The sequence below is a fragment of the Grammomys surdaster genome, unplaced genomic scaffold, assembly GCF_004785775.1.
Source record: "Grammomys surdaster isolate TR1022 unplaced genomic scaffold, NIH_TR_1.0 126313, whole genome shotgun sequence".
Lineage (NCBI taxonomy): Eukaryota > Metazoa > Chordata > Mammalia > Rodentia > Muridae > Grammomys > Grammomys surdaster.
The window spans coordinates 3,587,651-3,607,104 of record NW_021621113.1 but is presented as its reverse complement, the minus strand read 5'-3'; the positions used below and the strand labels follow the sequence as shown (position 1 = coordinate 3,607,104).

At 44.9% G+C, this 19,454-nt stretch overlaps 1 long non-coding RNA gene across 1 annotated transcript; it reads left to right on the top strand.

Moving 5' to 3' along the window:
• Nucleotides 1-7,269: 7,269 nt before the first annotated feature.
• On the top strand, nucleotides 7,270-10,526 carry LOC114614366. Its single transcript, XR_003710298.1, has 2 exons — nucleotides 7,270-7,325; nucleotides 10,133-10,526. It is a non-coding gene; the product is annotated as an uncharacterized LOC114614366 (long non-coding RNA).
• Nucleotides 10,527-19,454: the final 8,928 nt, after the last annotated feature.

The window sequence follows — 19,454 nt, the reverse complement described above, 5'->3', positions numbered from 1 at the left end:
AGAGAGAGAGAGAGAGAGAGAGAGAGAGAGAGAGAGAGAGCCAAGCTTCATGGGCATATTTGTTTTAAACACTTATTTACCTTTATTTCATATGTACGTATATTTTGCCTATAAGTTTATTCACTAACCACTAGTGTACCTAGATAAATTTGTCTTTAATCCCAGCATTTGGGAGGCAGAGGCAGTCAGATCTCTATGAGTTCAAAACCAGCCTGCTTTACTTAAGTTCAGTGGGAGATCAGCTTGGCCAGCTGGTGAGTGCTGTCACATGCCTTTAATTGCAGCGCTCCAGAAGCAGAGCCAGCTTGGTCTACAGAGCAAGTTCCAGGCCAGGTAGTTGCTTTCCTTGCCCTTCTCTCCCAGCCAAGTTCTTGAAGTTAATCCAGGAAATGAGTGAATGAATACTTTTGCTAGAGATGAAACTGGGCCTCATACCTGTCAAGCAAATGCTAGGCCTCTGAGCTATCCCATCCAAACTCCCACCTTCAGATGAAAGTGAGCGCCCTAGTTAGGTCCCTGGGAGTCTTTCTGCCAAGTCTAGAAGGCCTCTGTGGGGCCAGGTGGACTTTCTGCTCAAGGTGTGGTTCACAGAGTCCTTTCTCATAACAGCTGAGGAGCAAACAAACTGACGGCTCCTGTCCTGTCCTCTGATCCAGTACCCTTGCAAGCAAACCAGGCCCTAAGCCTTGCCCTGTACCATGCCCTCTCTGTGATAAATGGCCAAGAGAATGAGGGGCCTCAGGGGACATGCACAGTGACACATGGGTCTTTTCCTAAAGCCAAATATCACAGGTGTCCTGGAACACAGAGGGAGAACAAACCAAGCAGAGGCATGTAGCTCCCCCTTGTGATCATGATTCCTGTGTTTAGCCCAGTCTGATGACATGTGCCTTTAGTCTGAGCACTTGAGAGGCACAGTCAGATCTCTAAGTTTGATGGCCAACCTGGTCTACATCATAGTTCTGGGATGGCCAGGACAACATAGTGAGATGCTGTCTCGAAAGCAAACAAACAAAAACAAACAAAAAGGAAGAAAGAAAGAACAAAAAGAAAAGTCTGAGTTTATCTGTCCTTTCCTAAGAGTGCTTAGAGCCACGGGCAGCAAGTGGGAAGGGTCGGTCTAGCCTGTGTGAGCCCTAGGTTCTATTTTCAGCAGAAAAAAAGCAATGCACAGCATGTGTGACGCATGCAGGCTAGAGGTGCTGACCAAAGCCAGGCAGGGTGGCTCTTGCTGGAAATCTCAGCACTGGGGAGGCGGGAGCAGGAAGACCGATGTCAGTTTGAGGCCAACCTGGGCTACAGAGAAAGAATCTTAAAAAAAAAAAAAAGGAAAGCCAGATCCAGCACACACAAAGGTGTTGACTCCAGTACATACATTATGATATTATTCTTAAAACCGAGCCAGAATAACCCAGGCTTGCTTGCCGAGTGGTCTGTGTGAGGGGTTCTTGCTTGTGTGCTTTTCTTCTCTTTTCTCCCACCGGCCATCTTTCCCCAGCGCATAGACTCCACACACTAACCTCCTCGAGCCCCGCCCATAATCAGGTCTTCTGAGACCTGGAAAGCAAAACCTTCTGGGTAAGAATGAGAGCTGACCTGTTGTCTTAAGTGCAGACCCTGCCATACTTTTCCTGCTGCCCTGTCTGAATCTTGGCTATTATGGGGATTGGCAGGTCTTGTGGGGGACAGCCTTGGACTTTGCCTCTTTCCTTCTCAGACTTCTGTGGGTTGTTTTTTGGTTTTTGGTTTTTTTATTGTTTTACTTTCACTCTGTGTGTGCCTCTGTGTGTGTGTGTGTGTGTGTGTGTGTGCCTGTGTGTGTGTGTGTGTGTGCACACGCGTGTGTATGCAGAAGTGGGTTCTTTCCTTCCACCAAGTGTGATTCAGGGATCACATTTAAAAGAACCTTGAATTTCCGAGCTTCCTGTCTCCACCTCCCCAGTGATGGGATTATTTGCTTCCTACACTGTTCCCAGCTTTTAATTTACTACTTAATTAATTTGTTAATTATTGAGAGGTATGATGAACGTACATGTGTTTGCAGGTTTCATGCATGTGTATAAAGGAGACCAGAGGTCAAAGCCAGTATATAGACCTGGCTGGCCTTGAACTTGTAATAATCCTCCTGCCTCTGCCTTCTGAATGCAGGGATTAGTTTTGCTTCGTTGAGACAGGCTATGTTGGTCAGACTGTCCTCAGATTCCTGGCCTGAGGTGACTTTTCTGCTTTCCGAGTAGCTGGAGTGACTGGTGCATTCCACTCTGCCCGGCCGCTCTGTGCTCTATTGCTCTGTTTTATTGTTTTTGTTATTGTGTGTGACGCTGCAGATCAAACTTGAAGCCTCCCTAGAACTGTGAAGCTCAAGTCGTTATCTGGGGAGTTTGTTTTCATTTGCTTGTTTTGGTTTTGGAACTGTGTTTTTTAAATTGGTGTGTGTGTGTGTGTGTGTGTATGTGTACGCACACATATGCAGGCTTGACTGTGGAGGTCAAAGGACAACTTGCAGGATTCTGTTCTCTCCTTCCACCACGTGGCTTCCAGGGCATCAGGGTTGGCCGGAAACACCTTTAGATGCTGAGTCACCTCACCAGCTCTGTGTTTGACATAGGATTTGTCTAGGCCATGCAGGCTTTGAACTTGCCATCCTCCTGCCTGAGCCTCCTGAGTGTTGGAACTGCAAGCCTGTGTGCCCAAGCCCCGCTCTGAGTCATTTACGTCAATAAACACCCTGCTTCTTGAGGTAGGTCACTTACCTAAGCTGTGGCTCCCACTTCCTTCACCTGTCTTTGAACTTGATCATGGCTACCTGCATCATGTGACTTTAGTTTTATTATTATTTTTTTTTCCCCTCTCTACGGAACACATCGGTCTTTTACATGATAGTTGGGTTTTCATCATGAGGAACCCACCAAACTTTTGCTTGTTTGTTTTTGAGATGTGGTCTCATTATGTAGCCCCCTGGCCGGCTCAGACTTACTGTGTGGACCAGGATGGTTCTGGAACCTTTACCCTTCTTCCTGCCTCTGCCTTCCTAATAGTGTGTGCCACTTTACACAGATCCCCCGTCATAAACGTATTTTCTCTGAACTTTGATGCCTGAAGGTTTAGTGTTCCTGTCTGTGTGGAATCTGGACTCCCTCAGGGCATGGATCAGGCCAGCAGAGCACCTGCCCCCGTCTCTTAACCCAAGACATCCCTGATTTTCCAGCTGCTGAGGTTGACAGACTGAGTCATGATAGAGCAGAGAGTTCCTGATAACCCTGCAGAATATCACTGTTGTCTGTGGGAAGGACCTTTGCATCTGCCTTCACTGCAAGGGTTGCTCCTTCTCCCACAGACGCCCCCATCACGGCTCCCTAGCAATTAGGGAATGGTAGACCCTGTCACCTGCTCCCAACAAGACTCTGTTTCCTTAGACCAAATGCTTTCCATCCAGTGGCTCTCCCTGGGAGCTTGCACAGGGCGTGGATACCATGGAGAAGCTTTGGTTCTCTCCATGGACGATTATTCAATGAGCACATTGTAAGCAAGGGATTTCCTATTAGCACTGAGAGCTTTTATAGGAGATGACTTTTGTTGATTTTGTTTCTTTCTTTGTTTTTGTTTTCCAGACAAGATTGCTCTACTGAGCAGCTGGCCTGGACCTCCCATAAGCCTCTGCCTCCATAGTTAGGGCATTAAAGGTGTGCCACCAAATCTGGCTGTTTATCTAGATTTAATTAATCATTTATTTATTTATTTATTTATTTATTTAGTCTCTCTGTATATGTAGTCTTGGTTATCCTGGAACTCCATTTGTAGACCAGGCTGATTTCAAACTCACAGAGACCCACCTGCTTCTGCCTCCCAAGTACTGGAATTAAAGGAGAGTACAGCCACTGCCTGGCTTTTGGTTCTTTTACAAGACAAGTTTTCTCTGTGTAGCCCTGGCTGTCCTGGAACTCACTCTGTAGACCAGGCTGGCTTTGAACTCAGGGATCTGCCTGCCTCTGCCTCCTGAGTGCTGGATTAAGGATGTGTGCCATTATGCCTGGCAGATTTTTTTTTTTTTATGTGTTTAGATGTTTCAGTTTTAAGTATGTCTGTGTACCTTATGTGTATGTTGCCAGAAGAGGCTGGAAGAGGGTGTTAAAAACCCCTGGAACTAGATATGCAAATGGCTGTGAGCTGCTGTGTGGGTAGTGGGAATTGAAGCCAAGTCCCTGGAAGAGCACCTGGTTCAACTGCTGAGCCATCGTCTCTCTGGCCCTATTTATTTTATTTTTCAATTAGTATACAAGTTAGTAGATTTCACTTCTCCCCACCCTATACCCTCCTGCCTCCAAGAGTCACCTACCATTTTAAGGTGTGGCTTTTATTACCTTGCCTCTCTTCCTTCAAACCTCTTTATCTAGGCTCTCAAGTTGGCCCAGCAGGTAACGGTGCGGGCCACACAAACCTGGCAACCTGAGTTTGATTCCCAGAATCAAATAAAGGTGGAAGGAAAGACCCAACTCCTCAGACCTGTCCTCTGACTTCCATATCCATCCTGTGGCACATGTCCCCCTCCCCCATCACACACACACACATTCTCTCTCTCTCTCTCTCTCTCTCTCTCTCTCTCTCTCTCTCTCTCTCCATATGTGTATGTGTATATGTATATTAAAAGCTTTTAAAAATTTTTATTTACATGTGTGTTGTGTCCACAGGTGTCTATCTACATGTGGACACTTGAGGACATAGAGTCAAGAGGCCAGTGGATCCTCGCAGCTGGAGTCACAAGCCACCTAAAGTGAGTGCTGGGAAATGAACTTGGGCCCTCTTGAGGAGCAACAAGTGCCCTTAAACCATGGAGACATCTCTTCAGTCACCCAAATTTTTTTTTTTGTTTGTTTTTTTCACAAATAAAAATTTTTTTAAACTTTTTTTTCCAGTTGTGGTGGCACATGACTTTAATCCCAGCATTTAGGAGACAGAAGCAGTCAGTTCTCTGTGAGTTCCAGGCCAGTCTAGTTTTCCAAGTTTCAGGCCAGCCAGATTTACACACTGAGACCCTGACTTTATTATTATTATTATTATTAAATTGTTTCATTCATTTACATTCCAAGTGTTGCCTCCCTTTCCTGTCTCTTCCCTCACCCCCGAGGAGTTCTCCACCCAACTCCTGTCCCCTTTACTTCTGAGAGGGTGCTCCCCACCCCCTACCTCACCCAGGCCAGCATCCCTCTTCCTGAGGGCATCAAGCCTCTACAGGATTAGGCTCATCCTCTCCCACTGAAGCCAGATAAGGCAGTCCTCTGCTACCTATGTTCTGGGGGTCACAAACCAGCCTGTGTATGGTCTTTGGTTGGTGGCTTAGTCTCTGGGAACTCTGCGTGGTCCTGTTAGCTGATACTGTTGGTCCTCCTATGGGGTTGACACCCCCTTCAGCTCCTTCGATCCTTGCCCTAGCCCTCAGTCCAATGCTTTTTTTTACATTTATATTTATTGCCTGGGAGCTAATGATGCCATGTGCAGATCAGAGGACATTCCTGCAGGAGCCCTCTCTTTCCACCGTGAGGGTGCCAGGGATCAAACTCGGGATGTCAAGCAGGTGCCTTAACCAGCAGAGCCATTTTGCTCTCCCCAGCATCTGCATTCTTCAGAAGTAATAGAACACCAAAACCTGCTGAGTCCTGTTCTTTCCAGATCCCACTCCACAATGTGGAGAAACAGATTATGTTATCTCTACCGAACATACTGTGCTCTAGGTACCCCTTGGTCTATGAGGACCAAGCTGGGGCTCCAGAGTGAGGGCACCCTGCTTACAGACATTGTCTCCTGTGATCCCATGCTTAGGTCAGCCCCTATGCCTTGACCTGCAGGGTTTAGAGATTGATCTAACTGGGGTGATTGGAAGAAAGAGATGACAGACATACATAGAGACAAGGTAGGATCTGGTAAGCCCTGTGATCTAGTAGAGCCAGACTCTTAGAAACACAGCAGATTCCTTGTATCCAGCTGAACAGGGAGGCAGGTTTAGCTAACGTCAGTAGGAAGACTCAGTAGGGAGCTGTCTCAGGATGAAAACATCCAGAGGCTGTGCTCCACATTTTCTGCAAACACTGTCAACAATGGATGAGGGAAAGGCTCTGCCACCCAATGGGTCTGGGGCACTAGGGTCCTCATTGTAGCCACTCACTCATTCACTCAGGACTTCCTCTGCTCCCCACATCCCTGCCCTTCTGTGCCCTTCATTCCATGCAGGAAGCTTTCTCAGCCTGTGACTAATTCTCTGGGTAAAAAAGGCTAGTCAGGGTAGTGGATGTCACTAGGGTATGCAGAAAAATGTCTGACAAGGTCCTTGGTTGCACCATTAACTAGTTACTAGTTTCTTTGATGTGACTATGCTTCACACTGGCTGATTTCTGTATTTTGGCTTCCTCTCTCCCTCTCTCTCTCTCTCTCTCTCTCTCTCTCTCTCTCTCTCTCTCTCTCTCCCCCTCCCCCTCCCTCCCCCTCCCTCGCACTCTCTCTCTCTTTCTTTCCTTCCTTTCTTTCTTTCTTTCTTTGTTTTTGTTTTTGTTTTTGTTTTTTCGAGACAAGGTTTCTCTGTGTAGCCCCAGCTGTCCTGGAACTCACTCTGTAGACCAGGCTGGCCTCGAACTCAGAAATCCGCCTGCCTCTGCCTCCCAAGTGCTGGGACTAAAGCCGTGCGCCACCACTGCCCGGCTCGCTCTTCCTTCCTTCCTTCCTTCCTTCCTTCCTTCCTTCCTTTCTTTCTTTCTTTCTTTCTTTCTTTCTTTCTTTCTTTTCTTTATTTCTTTATTTCTTTCAGATAGGGTCTCATGGCTGTCCTGGACCTCACTCTGTAGACCAGGCTGGCCTCAAACACATAAAATCTGCCTGCCTCTGCCTCCTGGGTACTGGGATTAAAGGCATGTGCTACCAAACCCAGATGAGACAGTGTCTCTCTACACAGCTCTCACTTTCTTGGAACTTACTCTCTAGACCAGACTGGCCTTAAACCACAGAGATCCACCCGTCTCTGCCTCCGGGATGCTGCAATTAAAGGTTATGCACCACAGTGCTCATCTCTCCTGTTTCTTTAATCTCTTACATTGAATGGTTGGTTGTATGTTTGTGTATGCATACAGGTGTATGTGTATATCTCTGTGTGTGGAGGCCAGAGATCAACCTTTGAGGATGTTCTTCAGGAGCTGTCTGCCTTGTTTTTTGGTTGTTGGGGCTTTTGCTTTATTTGTTTAATCTATTCATTTATTTATTTTTTGGGGTAGTGAGGCAAGGAACAGTGTATTTGGAAGTCAGAGGACGTCTTATGGGAGTCATTCTTCTCTTTCCACCAGGTAGGTCTTGAGGATCAGGCTCAAAAGAGCCCTTGCACTTGTAGACAAGCATTTTACTGCCTGAGCTAACCTCTAGGTACCTGTTATAAATCTTGTTAACAGCCAGGAGGTGGTGGTGCTCGCCTTCAATCCCAGCAATTGGGAGGGAGGCAAAACCAGGTAGATCTCTGTAAACTCAAGGGCAGCCTGGTCTACAATGAGTTCCAGGACAACCAGCTCTACACAGAGAAATCTTATCTCAAACAAACAAACAAGCAAACAAACAAAATCCTGTTAGCAGGGCTGGGGTTGCAGCTCAGTTCACAGAGATCTTTGCTTAGCTTGTGAAAAGTCCAAGCATATATCCATTGTTGTAGTGCACGCCTGTAATTCCAGGACAGAGACAGTGCGATCAAAAGTGGAAGGTCCTCCTCAACTCTGTACTGGGGCTGGGTGGTGGTGGCACACGCCTTTAGTCCCAGCACTTGGGAGGCAGAGACAGGCGGATTTCTGAGTTCGAGGCCAGCCTGGTCTACAAAGTGAGTTCCAGGACAGCCAGGGCTACACAGAGAAACCCTGTCTTGAAAAACCAAAAAAAAAAAAAAAAAAAAAAAAAACCTGTACTGGGTTTGAAGCAAGCCTGAATGCTAAGACCTTGCCTCAGAACTAAACAAAAACCAGAATACCAAGTTCCTGCAGTCCTTTGTAAGACCCTGGACCCTGGCTGCTTGAGACATTTTAGGAGATAAACAAGGAGTTTATAACTTAGCTTATCATATTTCTTGCCTTAGTTTTCGAATGCTAGAGATCAAACCCAGAGCCATATGAATACTGGTAGGCAGGCATTTTATCAGTGAACAACATTCTGGCCCTGTTTAAATCTTTAGTTAAGGCATGAGGAGAGTGTGTCTGTGGGGTTTCCGTATGTGATATGTGTGTATAGAGAATTTTTTTCTTTTCTTTTGAATTTCTTTTTCCTTTTTTGTTTGTTTGTTTGTCTTTTTAAATGATTTCTCTGTGTAGTCCTGGCTGTCCTGGAACTCACTTTGTAGATCAGGTTGGCCTTGAACTTGAACTCACAGAGATCTGCCTGTCTCTGCCTCCTGAGTGCTGGGATTAAAGTGTGTACCTCCACTTCCTGGCTTAATTCCATCATTTTTTTTTTTTTTTTTTTTTTTGGTTTTTCGAGACAGGGTTTCCCTGTATAGCCCTGGCTATCCTGGAACTCACTCTGTAGACCAGGCTGGCCTGGCCTCAAACTCAGAAATCCACCTGCCTCTGCCTCCCAAGTGCTGGGATTAAAGGCGTGTGCCACCACTGCCTGGCTATGAGTATAGGTTTTTGCCTGCATGTATGCATGTCTGTTGTTGGAGAAGACTAAAAGGAGGTATCAAATCTCCAGGAACTGGAGTTACAGACAGTTGTGAGCCACCATGTGGGTGCTGGGAATCAAACCCAGGTCCTCTGCAAGAGCAGCCAGTGCTCTTACTAGGAGAGCCATTTCTTCAACCCTGGACTTTTATATTTTTATTTATTTCTTCCTCTAGATTCTACAGTTCCACAAACGTCTCAAACAGGATGCTTGTCCTTTCAAACCTGGTGTATTTATTTAAACAGTGATCTCTACATCTGTTGCCCTGTGGTATTCTCTCAGGAGAGGAAAGAATAAGTCTATCTGAATGACAAGTGTGGGCCAACAGCACTAGACACTTTATGGCCAGATTATCAGCAGGGCTTTATCCAATCCTTAGAAGCATACTGGGATAAATAATCAGGAGTTCAAGGCCAGCCTAGGCTGTTTAGCAAGACCCTGTCTCAAAAAAAAAAAATACTCTCCTCCCATCCTGCCAAAATCAGGAGTGTAGCTCAATATAAAACACTTGCTTAGCATACGTGAGATCCTGGGTTCACTCCCTAGCACCATACAGACACAGGAATAAACTGGCCATAGCAGAGGCAGAGGCAGGTGGATCTCTGTGAGTTGAAGGCCAGCCTGATCTATATAGTGAGTTCCAGGCTAATGAGGGCTACATTGTAAGACCCCCATCTCAAACAAATAAACAATAATAACACATGAATAAATAAATAAGTAAAAAAATAATAACTCAGAAGAAGTTTCTAGTATTCAACCTGCTCTAAAAATCTATGAAGTGATGCTTTGGAATGCATAAACGACTCTCATGCATTTTCATTTTGAATGGATATCTGTGTTAACATTCTAATTTATATAAGAATTCAATAATATTGATAACAGTTAGCAATATTTGTAACATTGGCATTTGAATAGTCAGCAGGATTGTTTGGATTCTCTCCAGGGAAAAGCTGAGTTCAACCTTTTCTTCTTCGTCGTCGTCTTGTTTGAGATGGGGCTTTATTCTGACCAGCTGGCCTGGAACTCACTATATAGATCAGGCTGGCTGTGAACCTGCAGCCATCCTTCCAGCTCTGCCTCCTGAGTGCTGGAACTATAGGTGTGGTTCACTATGCCTGGCTTCATTCTTTTTTCAAGGAGTATTCAGTTAAGAAATGTGTGTGGCTAGGCATGGTGGTGGGTGCCTTTAATCCCAGCACTCAGGAGGCAGAGGCAGGCAGATCACTGAGTTTAAGGTCAGCCTGGGTCTACATTCAGAGTTCAGGACATCCAGGGCTACACAGAGAAACTCTGTCTCAGAAAAAAAATAGATAAATAAATAAATGTGTGTTGTGATCCATTTCCCAGTTCAGTTTCTTTCTCTCTGTTCAAATATGTTTTGATGACTCACAAAGTACAATAAAGTGAGCAAAAGATAATCCAGGCATGGAGTGTAACAAGTATTCTCTTTTATTAGAAAGAGAAATATCTTGAGACGATCTGGGGAAAAACCTGCCATCAAGTCTCCATCATTAGTGAAGAACAATAAGAACAACGGTGTGCCACAGGCAGGAAGCTTTGGCAAGCAACACAGGTGATCTGTAGGTTCATTGCATCTAGAGGCAGCTACCCCGATTGCAGCATCCCTGCCGCAGGATCACAGGCCACTGCGTGTCTTCTGAGCAATTATCTGGTCGTCTTTACGGTGCTCACATTCTTCAGAGGAGAAGGGAAGGTGGTTATCACGGGCAAGACAGGGCAGGGAGCTCAGACTGGAGATGGGGCGTCACTTGGCTTCTCATAAGGTTTCGCTCGGATTCTGTCTTCTGCAAAACCAATAGCCAATGCAAAACGTTATTACCTACCTCTGACAGCGTGTGATACTCTTTTTATTGTTTGTTTGTGGTTTTTGTTTCGTTTTGTTTGCAAGACAGGGTTTCTTTGTGTAGCCTTGGCTGTCCTGGAACTCTCTCTGTAGACCAGGCTGGCCTCGAACTCAGAAATCCACCTGCCTCTGCCTCCCAAGTGCTGGGATTAAAGGTGTGTGCCACCACCGCCTGGCTGAATTTCTTACCATAGTAAAAAAGAAAAATCTCAATGTTGATCTTCCAAATTAGACAAGGCTTTCTAAAGAAGCCAGAGCATATTTTACCTTTTCTGTTTTCACTACTTTTCTTAGCTATGTATGCATGCATGTGTGTATGTGTGTTCAGAGGTCAGAAGACAGCTCACGGGGATCAGTTCTTGCCTTCCACCATGTGAGTTCCAGGGATCGAACTTTGGTTATTGAGCTTGGCGGCAGCACCTTTATTCACTGAGCTATCTCATTTCCCTGTCTTTTATTTTTATTTTTAACAGGACCAGGCTGGCCTCAAACTGTCCTCTGTCCTCAGCTTCCCAAATGCTAGAATTATAGGTATATCCAGGACTGGTTCTTGTTACATTTTATTTTTTTAAAATGTATTTTATTTGAGAATGGAACCCAGGTCCTTGCAAGAACTACAAATGCTATCAATCACTGAGCCATCTCTCCAGCTCCCCTTATTTTATGTTTCATTCTATGCATGTCTGTGGGTTTGTGTATGGGAGCGCTGCTGCTGGGTGGAGACATCAGAAGCCCTGGAGTTACAGAGGAAATGGAGTTACATGTGATTCTATGCCACTGTGTGGGCGCTGGGAACCAAATCCAGGTCCTTTGCAAGAGCAGCCAGTGCTCTTAGCTGCTGAGGAGCCACCTCTCCATCCCCTGTTGCTATACTTTAATGTTACTATTCTGTGATTTTTCAAATGTGTTGTGAACTATTCTGCTGTCTGAACCATTGTTGGACACCAAAGCAACAGAGTTAGACGGCAAGAAAGAGGCACCCGTTCTTAGATAACATCCAGAACTGGCTTTGAAGGAAAAGAGAAAGGAAGAAGAGGGGGCTGGAGAGATGGCTCAATGGTTAAGAGCACTGACTGCTCTCCCAAAGGTCTTGAGTTCAATTCCCAGCAACCACATGATGGCTCACAACCATCTGTAATGGGATCTGGTGCCTTCTTCTGGTGTGTCTGGAGGCAGCTGCAGTGTACTCATCTATATTAAATAAATAAATAAATCTTTTAAAAAAAAAAGGAAGAAGAGTGAGAAAGAAAGGACTGAGTGATGCAAAGCTGAAAGCGCTGGGCAGATCCGCCTGGAGCTGAGAATGGAGGAGCCGGCTGGAGAGCAGAGAGGTGAGTCACAGGATGAGAGGGAACAGGGGCTGCTCTGCTCTGCTTCCAGCGCCTGCATGGTGGCTCATGACCGTCATAACTTCAGGGCATCTGGTCATTTCTTCTCACCTCCTCAGGCACCAGGACACACATGGTGCACATGCATACAGGGAAAACATCCAAATACACAGGATACAATAAATAACTTAAAAAACTATCACTAAGTCTGGCCTGAGGGAGCAGTCTGTGATCCTGGCATTCAAAGAACGAGGGGAAAGGTCACTTGAGCCCAGAAAACACAGTAAAATCAGCAAAAAGGGAAAATAAAAATTAATTAATTAATTAAAGGGGCTTGTAAGGTCACTTAGAGAGTAAAAATACTCGCTGTACAAATCTGACAACTGAAAGTTTTTCTTTTTCTTTTCTTTCTTTCCATTTTTCACTCTCTTTCTTTCCTTTCTTTTTTCTTTTTTTTTGAAATGTGGTCTCCCTACCATGGCTGTCCTACCAAGCTGGCTTCAAGCTCACAGAGAACTGCCTGCCTGTCCTCTGAGTGCTGGGATTAAAGGCATGGGCCACAATGCCTGTCTGACAATTGGAATTTGATTTCTAGATCCCACTGTTGAAGGAGAAAATCAATGGCTTTGACCTCCACACTTACACTATCGACCATACATCCAAGTTTCACACACACAAACACACAAGTATAGTAATAACAATAATAATAAAATGGGAAGGTGGGACTGGAGCGCTGGCTCAGCAGTTTAGAGCAGAGCAGGTGCTGCTCTTTCAGAGGCCCCAGCTTTGCTTCTGAACATCCAAATAAGGCAGTTCACAATTGTCTGTTCATTCACCTCCAGGGGGTTCTATCCCTCTGGCTCCTGCACTTGTTCACACACATGCACACACACACACACACACACACAGATACATACACTGACATACACACACAGAGACACACACTCAAGCATGTGTACACATGCCCCCCCCAAACACATACATGGACACACACATAGACATATACATTGGCACACTCACAGACACACATATGCATACACACACACATATATGCACACAGACACAGAGACACACAGAACACACACAGACACATGGGCACGCAGACAGACACACAGACAGACACAGAGACACACACGTGGGGACACATATACACATACACACACAAACACACACATAGACACACACACACATGCCCCCCCACACACACTCCAACCCTTCTCACTTTCTCCGACACTGATTTTCTCTGACAATTCATGAGAATACACATATACCTAAAGATCTCATTCCCAAGTGAACCCCATAAACCAGGTATGGTTGGACAGACCTGTAGTTCCAGCTCTCAGGAAATGGGATGGGGCCAAGTCAGGAGAATTCCCATGAGTTTGAGTTTAGTCAGAACTATAGAGTGAGATCTAGGCTACCTTTTGCTACAGAACAAGTTTGAGGCTAGACCAGTCTACGTAGCAAGTTTTAGACCAGTCAGGGCTATATAGGGAGACCCTGTCTTAACAACAACCAAGAAAAAACAAAATAAAATAAACAAAAAGGAAAAAAAGGAAAATGTATATATATGCATATGTGTATATATGTGCATGAAAATGACCTATGTAACCCAGTGTAATAAAATTTAAAAATAATAAAGTATTGGCTCACATAATTGTTAAACTAGGAGAACAGCCTCAGGCATAGCTGGATCCAGGTGTTCAAATGCTGTCAGCAGCAGCTGTTCCCTGGACTCTGTTTTCTTTAGCTGTCCCTCTGTTCTCAAACAGGCTGTGCCAAATTATTTGTCATCATAGCTAAAATCCGAGGCCAACCCAGAGTCTGATCTTCTCAGTCTTCAGCGACGGCCATGGCCTTTGTCCTCCAAACACCCAATCTCATCTCCAAACAGTGCTCTATTTTATACTTCTTAAACATATATTTATTTGGGGAGCAAGTATGAAGGGCAGCGGACAATTTTAGGGAGTCAGTACTCTCCTTCCACCGTGCCGAAGATCCCAGGGATCAAACATAGGTCATCATCAGACTTGGTTGGCCGCAAGCCCCTTTAGCTGCTGAGTCATCTCCTTCACAAAGGGAGCTAACAAAGCGGATCAGATCTTATGACAACACTGCACCAAACATACATCCCCCCCCCTCACACTCGCACACACACACACACACACACATACACATATTTTATTTTTTTTTAATTGAAGACAGGATCTAGAGTATTCTAAACTGGCTTAGAAAACTTGCTGCAAAGCCTGAGGATGGATGGTTTTGAATTTCTGATCCACCCAAGTGTTGGGATTACAGGTAGAGCTTGCTTTTCCTTTGTTTGCATTTCTTTCGATGTTTGTTTTTGTTTTGCTACCAGTTCACTTCTAATCATGTTGGGCAGCCTGGAACTCATTTATGTAGTCCAGGCTGGCTTTGAACTGAAGATCTCTGGGCCTCTACCCCTCTTCTGCTGAAAACATTTGAAAAGCTTCTCGTTGTAAAATCCAAAGCCCTTCATGGCACAACCTGCTTCTCTGCCTTCTACCCTCTGTACTGTCTTTCCTCCAGTGTGATTGGGGTGTCCCTCCATTCCTGGTGCTAACTCCTCCCCTTCATTGACGACTCCATTCCTCTGGACATTATCTGTAAGTGGCCATCCAGAGTTCTCTGGCCACACAAGTCCAGGGATGGCTTTCATTGGTCTACCCTGGCTCGCTACTCCCCGGAACAGCCAGTCACTGTTGCCAAGGGGCTGACACATTCTGACTGGTTTGGCCTGAGTCATCTGCCCTGGAGCTGATGGAAGTGTGGGCTGAGTGGAGAAAGACGGGGATCCTGTTACCAGAAGGCTGAGGTAATGCTGCTCAACAAGAATAGCCGATGAGCGGCATCTTCAGTGCTTGCCCAGCAGCTGACAGACAGGAAGTGTTTAAAAAAAAAATCAGTGTGCCTTGCCTGTGGGAGCCCCAGGGGACCTTCCTTCACCGTCATTTATTCATTTTAACAAATTTTTATTGATACCATCCATTTACAGGCTTTATCCAAAGGGATCTGCTGCTCTCTTGAATTAAAATGTAAAAAAGTGGTGTGTGTAATCCCAGAACTCAGGGGTTAGAAGCAGGAGGATCAAAAGTTCAAAGCCAGGCTTAGCTACAGGAGACCCTGTCTCTAAATCAATACATAGGTAGACAGATAGACAGACAGACAGACAAAAAGGTTGGGGAAAAGTTCCCATGCCTTTAATCCCACCACTTGCGGGGCAGAGGCAAGCAGATCTGATATCTGTGAGTTCAAAACCAGCCTGGCCTACATATAATAAGTTCTAACCAGGACTACACAGTGAGATCCTACATAAAAATAAATAAATAAATAAAAATAAAGGCTAGGAGCTGAGACTTTCTGAATGGTGCCTAACATTTTTGTCTTATTTTTCTGTTGGTTCTTAAGTTTTCCTATATAATTTTCTTCGTCTGATCAGTTATGTCTGGTTTTGTCCAAAGGACTATTTTTTTTTAAAAATTTCCTTTCATTCCCTTCTCCCTCTTGCTCCAGCCCTGCTCACTCCTGCCCAAAGTCCACTGTAGCTGTCTTCAGACACCTATATAAGGGCATTAGATCTCATTACGGATGGTTGTGAGCCACCATGTGGTTGCTGGGATTTGAACTCATGTCCTCCTGAAGAGCAGTCGGTGCTCTTAACCACTGAGCCATCTCACCAGCCCGGTGCCTAACATTTTTTCAACAACATATACTAGCGTGGAGAAGAGGAGCTGTGAACATCTCAGGCAGTCTCTCTTCTCTTGGGGCTCTAGAAGGACTGACAGCCAAAGACAAAGCTGGGTTCAAATGGAATGGAGGTCTCTCGAAACTCACCTTTTTTGGGGGGGCCGTTTTCAGAGTACTTTTTTTTTTGCATTTGCAGATGCATGCCTGTATTAATAATCATCTTTTTCAAAATAATGCCAGGGCTGGAGAGATGTCTCAATTGGTAAAGTACCCACCACACAAGCATGAGTTCTAATCTTCTCATCCACAGAAAAGCCTATCATCCTCGGCGTTCATAACCTCAGGACTGGGGAAAGTGAGAAAGGAAGATCCCTGGAGCTCATTGGCTAGTCAGTCTAGCCCAAAGGATGAACTTCAGGTTCCACAGGAGGCTTGGCCTCAAGAAATACTGTGGGGCTGCGCAGGGTGGCACATGCCTTTAATTGCAGCACTCAGGAGGCAGAGGAAAGCAGATCTCTGAATTCAAGGCCAGTCTGGTCTATGAAGTGAGTCCCCCCATGACTACACCGAGAAACCTTGTCTAAAAAAAACAACAACAATCAAACAAAAAAACAGAAATAAGGTGGGGTAGCAGGACCCTTCAGTGGATAATCCTGCCCTAATGACTTGATTGCATTTCTGAGACTCAGGAAGTGGATCTCCATGTGACTGCTCTGGCACAGGTCCCACCCCTACACACAAATAAATAAGTGTAATAATAATAATAAAAAAAAGGCAAGGCAGGGAGCAAGGAAGACAACTGACATCGACCCCTGGTCTTCTATGCAGACATGTCCATATACCCAGGTGAACATGTACTCACAGCACACATGTAGAAAGACAGACAGACAGACAGAAAGAGGGAGAGAAAGCTAATGCCATCAGGAGTTAACTACACCCAGGAGAATCACTGAAAGAAGATTGGCAGTGCCAACTGCTCACAAGGGTGTTGGCAAAAGGAACAGTCAGGCACTGCTGGTGAGCCTGGGAAAGGGTATAATCACCTCAGACAGCTGTTTGGCAGCTTCTGACAAAACCACACACAATTACCCCGAGACCTAGCCTTTCTGCTTTTATGCAAGAGAAATAAAAAGCAACTTTTATAAATCTGGGTTTTTTTTAAAAATATTTATTTATTTATTTTATTGATGAGTACACTGTAGCTGTCCTCAGACACACCAGAAGAGGGCATCCAATCTCATTACGGATGGTTGTGAGCCACCATGTGGTTTCTGGGATTTGAACTCAGGACCTCTGTAAGAGCAGTCAGTGCTCTTAACCACTCTCTCCAGCACCCCCCCCCCAAAGCAATTTTTAAATAAAAGATTTAGTTTTACTATTTTTAAATATGCATCTCTCGGCCGGGCGGTGGTGGCGCACGCCTTTAATCCCAGCACTTGGGAGGCAGAGACAGGCGGATTTCTGAGTTCGAGAGTTCGAGGCTAGCCTGGTCTACAGAGTGAGTTCCAGGACAGCCAGGGCTACTCAGAGAAACCCTGTCTCGAAAAACCAAAAAAAAAAAAAAAAAAAAAAAAATATGCATCTCTCTATCTTGTCTGTCTGTGGTTTTGTGAGTGTGAACACTGGTGTGAATGGAGACCAGAGGTGTTGGATCCCCTGGAGCTACAGTTACAGGAAGTTGTGAGTTACTTGAGGTGGGTGCTGAGAACCAAACATGGACCTTCTGTAATACATTCTCTTAATCTGCAAGCCATCTCTCCAGCCCTATTTAAGACAAACAAACAACAAACAAACCAAAACTCTCTCTCTCTCTCTATGTGTGTGTGTCCATGTGAGAAAATAGCACACAGTTCCCTTGAAGGACAAGAAAAGACAACTGGAATGAAAGATGCTTATCAGCTGGCTCTGGAGGGGCACCAAGAACATTTAACCCTGGAGCCATCTCTCCAGTGTTCCCATCCCAACCTCCCCTCTCCTTTGAGTAGTCCTGCTACGTAGACCAGACTGCTCTTAAACTGAAAATCTTCTTGCTTTGGCTACATGAGTGATGGGGTTCCAGGCAGACACTACCTTGCCAACCTAAGACATCTGCCTTCTCATTTATATTAAAATACAACTTGAAACAGGGCTGTGGTGGTGAACATCTTTAATCCCAGTACTTAGCACTCAGGAGACCAGCCTGGTCTATATACACATTGAGTTCCAGGATAGCTGGGACTACACAGAGAAATCCTGCCTCGAAAAAAACCAACCCCTCCCCCCAAAAAAAACCCAAAACCCCACAACAACAATAAAAAACAAAAACAAAAAAACAAAAGCCCCCAACACCCCCCCAAAAGAGACCTCAAAAAACCTTGCTGGGTGTGGTGATACACACTTTTAATCCCTGCATTCTGGAGGCAGGCTCTGTGAATTTGAGGCCACTTTGAACTACATACATAGTGAGTTCCAGGACAGCTAGGGTTATGTAGAGAGATTCTGTCTCAAAAATGTAAAAATAAAATAAAAAGCAACTTACCCTATGGTGACAGATATTGGAGTAGTAGCTGGGGAGGGAGGTGCGGGGTCACTGGAAAGGGACCCCAAGGTTTCATTTTATTTATGTGGATGGGTGTTTATGTGTGTGCACGACATACATGGAGTAACAAGGCCAGAAGAGTATATCAGATTCCCTGGAACTGGAACTAAGACAGTAACATGAACCACCACGTGAGCTGCTGAGAATCAAACTCCAGTCCTCTGGAAGAACAGCCAGCGCTCTTATCCACTGAGCCATCCCTCCAGCCCTGAGTAATTTAGTTATTTACTTTAATTTTTGAGACATTTTCCTGTATTTTTATAAGGGCATGAATTACAGGAAGTTTCACTTGTAAAAATTCATAAAACTCATGATATATATTATACATGTGTATTGAGATATCACTGCACCCTACAAACAGGCATGCTCAAAGCATTAATTAAACTTTAAAAACAGGGGTAGAGGCTGGAGACATGGCTGAACAATTAAGAACACGCTGGAGAGATTACTCAGCAGTTAAGAGCACTAACTGCTCTTCCAGAGGTCCTGAGTTCAATTCCCAGCAACCACATGCTGGCTCACAACCATCTGTAATGGGATTCGTTGCCTTCTTCGGTGTGTCTGAAGACAGCTACAGTGTACTCATATACATAAAATAAATTAAAAAAAAAAAAAGAACACTTATTGCTCTTGTAGAAGACCAGGGTTTGGTTCTCAGCATCCACACAGTAGTTCACAAATGTCTGTAACTTGTTTTAGGAGATCCGACACCTCTTCTGGCTTCCTACTCACCCCTGATAAGAATCCACAAAGTGAAGAAAAATGCACAAAGTGAGATCTAGGATGTACCTCAGTGATGGGAGTTCTTATTCCCATTCATAAGTCCCTGGGTATGAACCCCAACAGCTCAGACTTGAGAAATAAAAATAAGAGAAACTAAGTTACAAAGTGCCCCTGGAGGGGAAAACTCACGTAATCATGTTCTGAGCTTGTAACATGAGTACTGGGAACCGAACTAGGCTTCTTTGCCAGAGCAGCAAGCGCTTTTAATCGCAGAGCCTTTTTTTCCAGTCCAATTATGGCTCGACTGTTAAATCAGTAATTGGAAAATTCCGGTAAGGGATTATTTCAGAAGCGAATCTTAGGGTAACTGAGTAAGGGTGTGGATGTGTCTGGGAAATCAAGGACAGGGGGTGAGACAAAGACAGGACATAAACTGTGGGGTGAGAGAAGAGGTAGAATGAGGGACATGGTGGGGGCGTGGGGCGGGAGTTCGCTCTTTCTTTCTTTCTTTCTTTCTTTCTTTCTTTCTTTCTTTCTTTCTTTCTTTCTTTCTTTCTTTCTTTCTTTCTTTCTT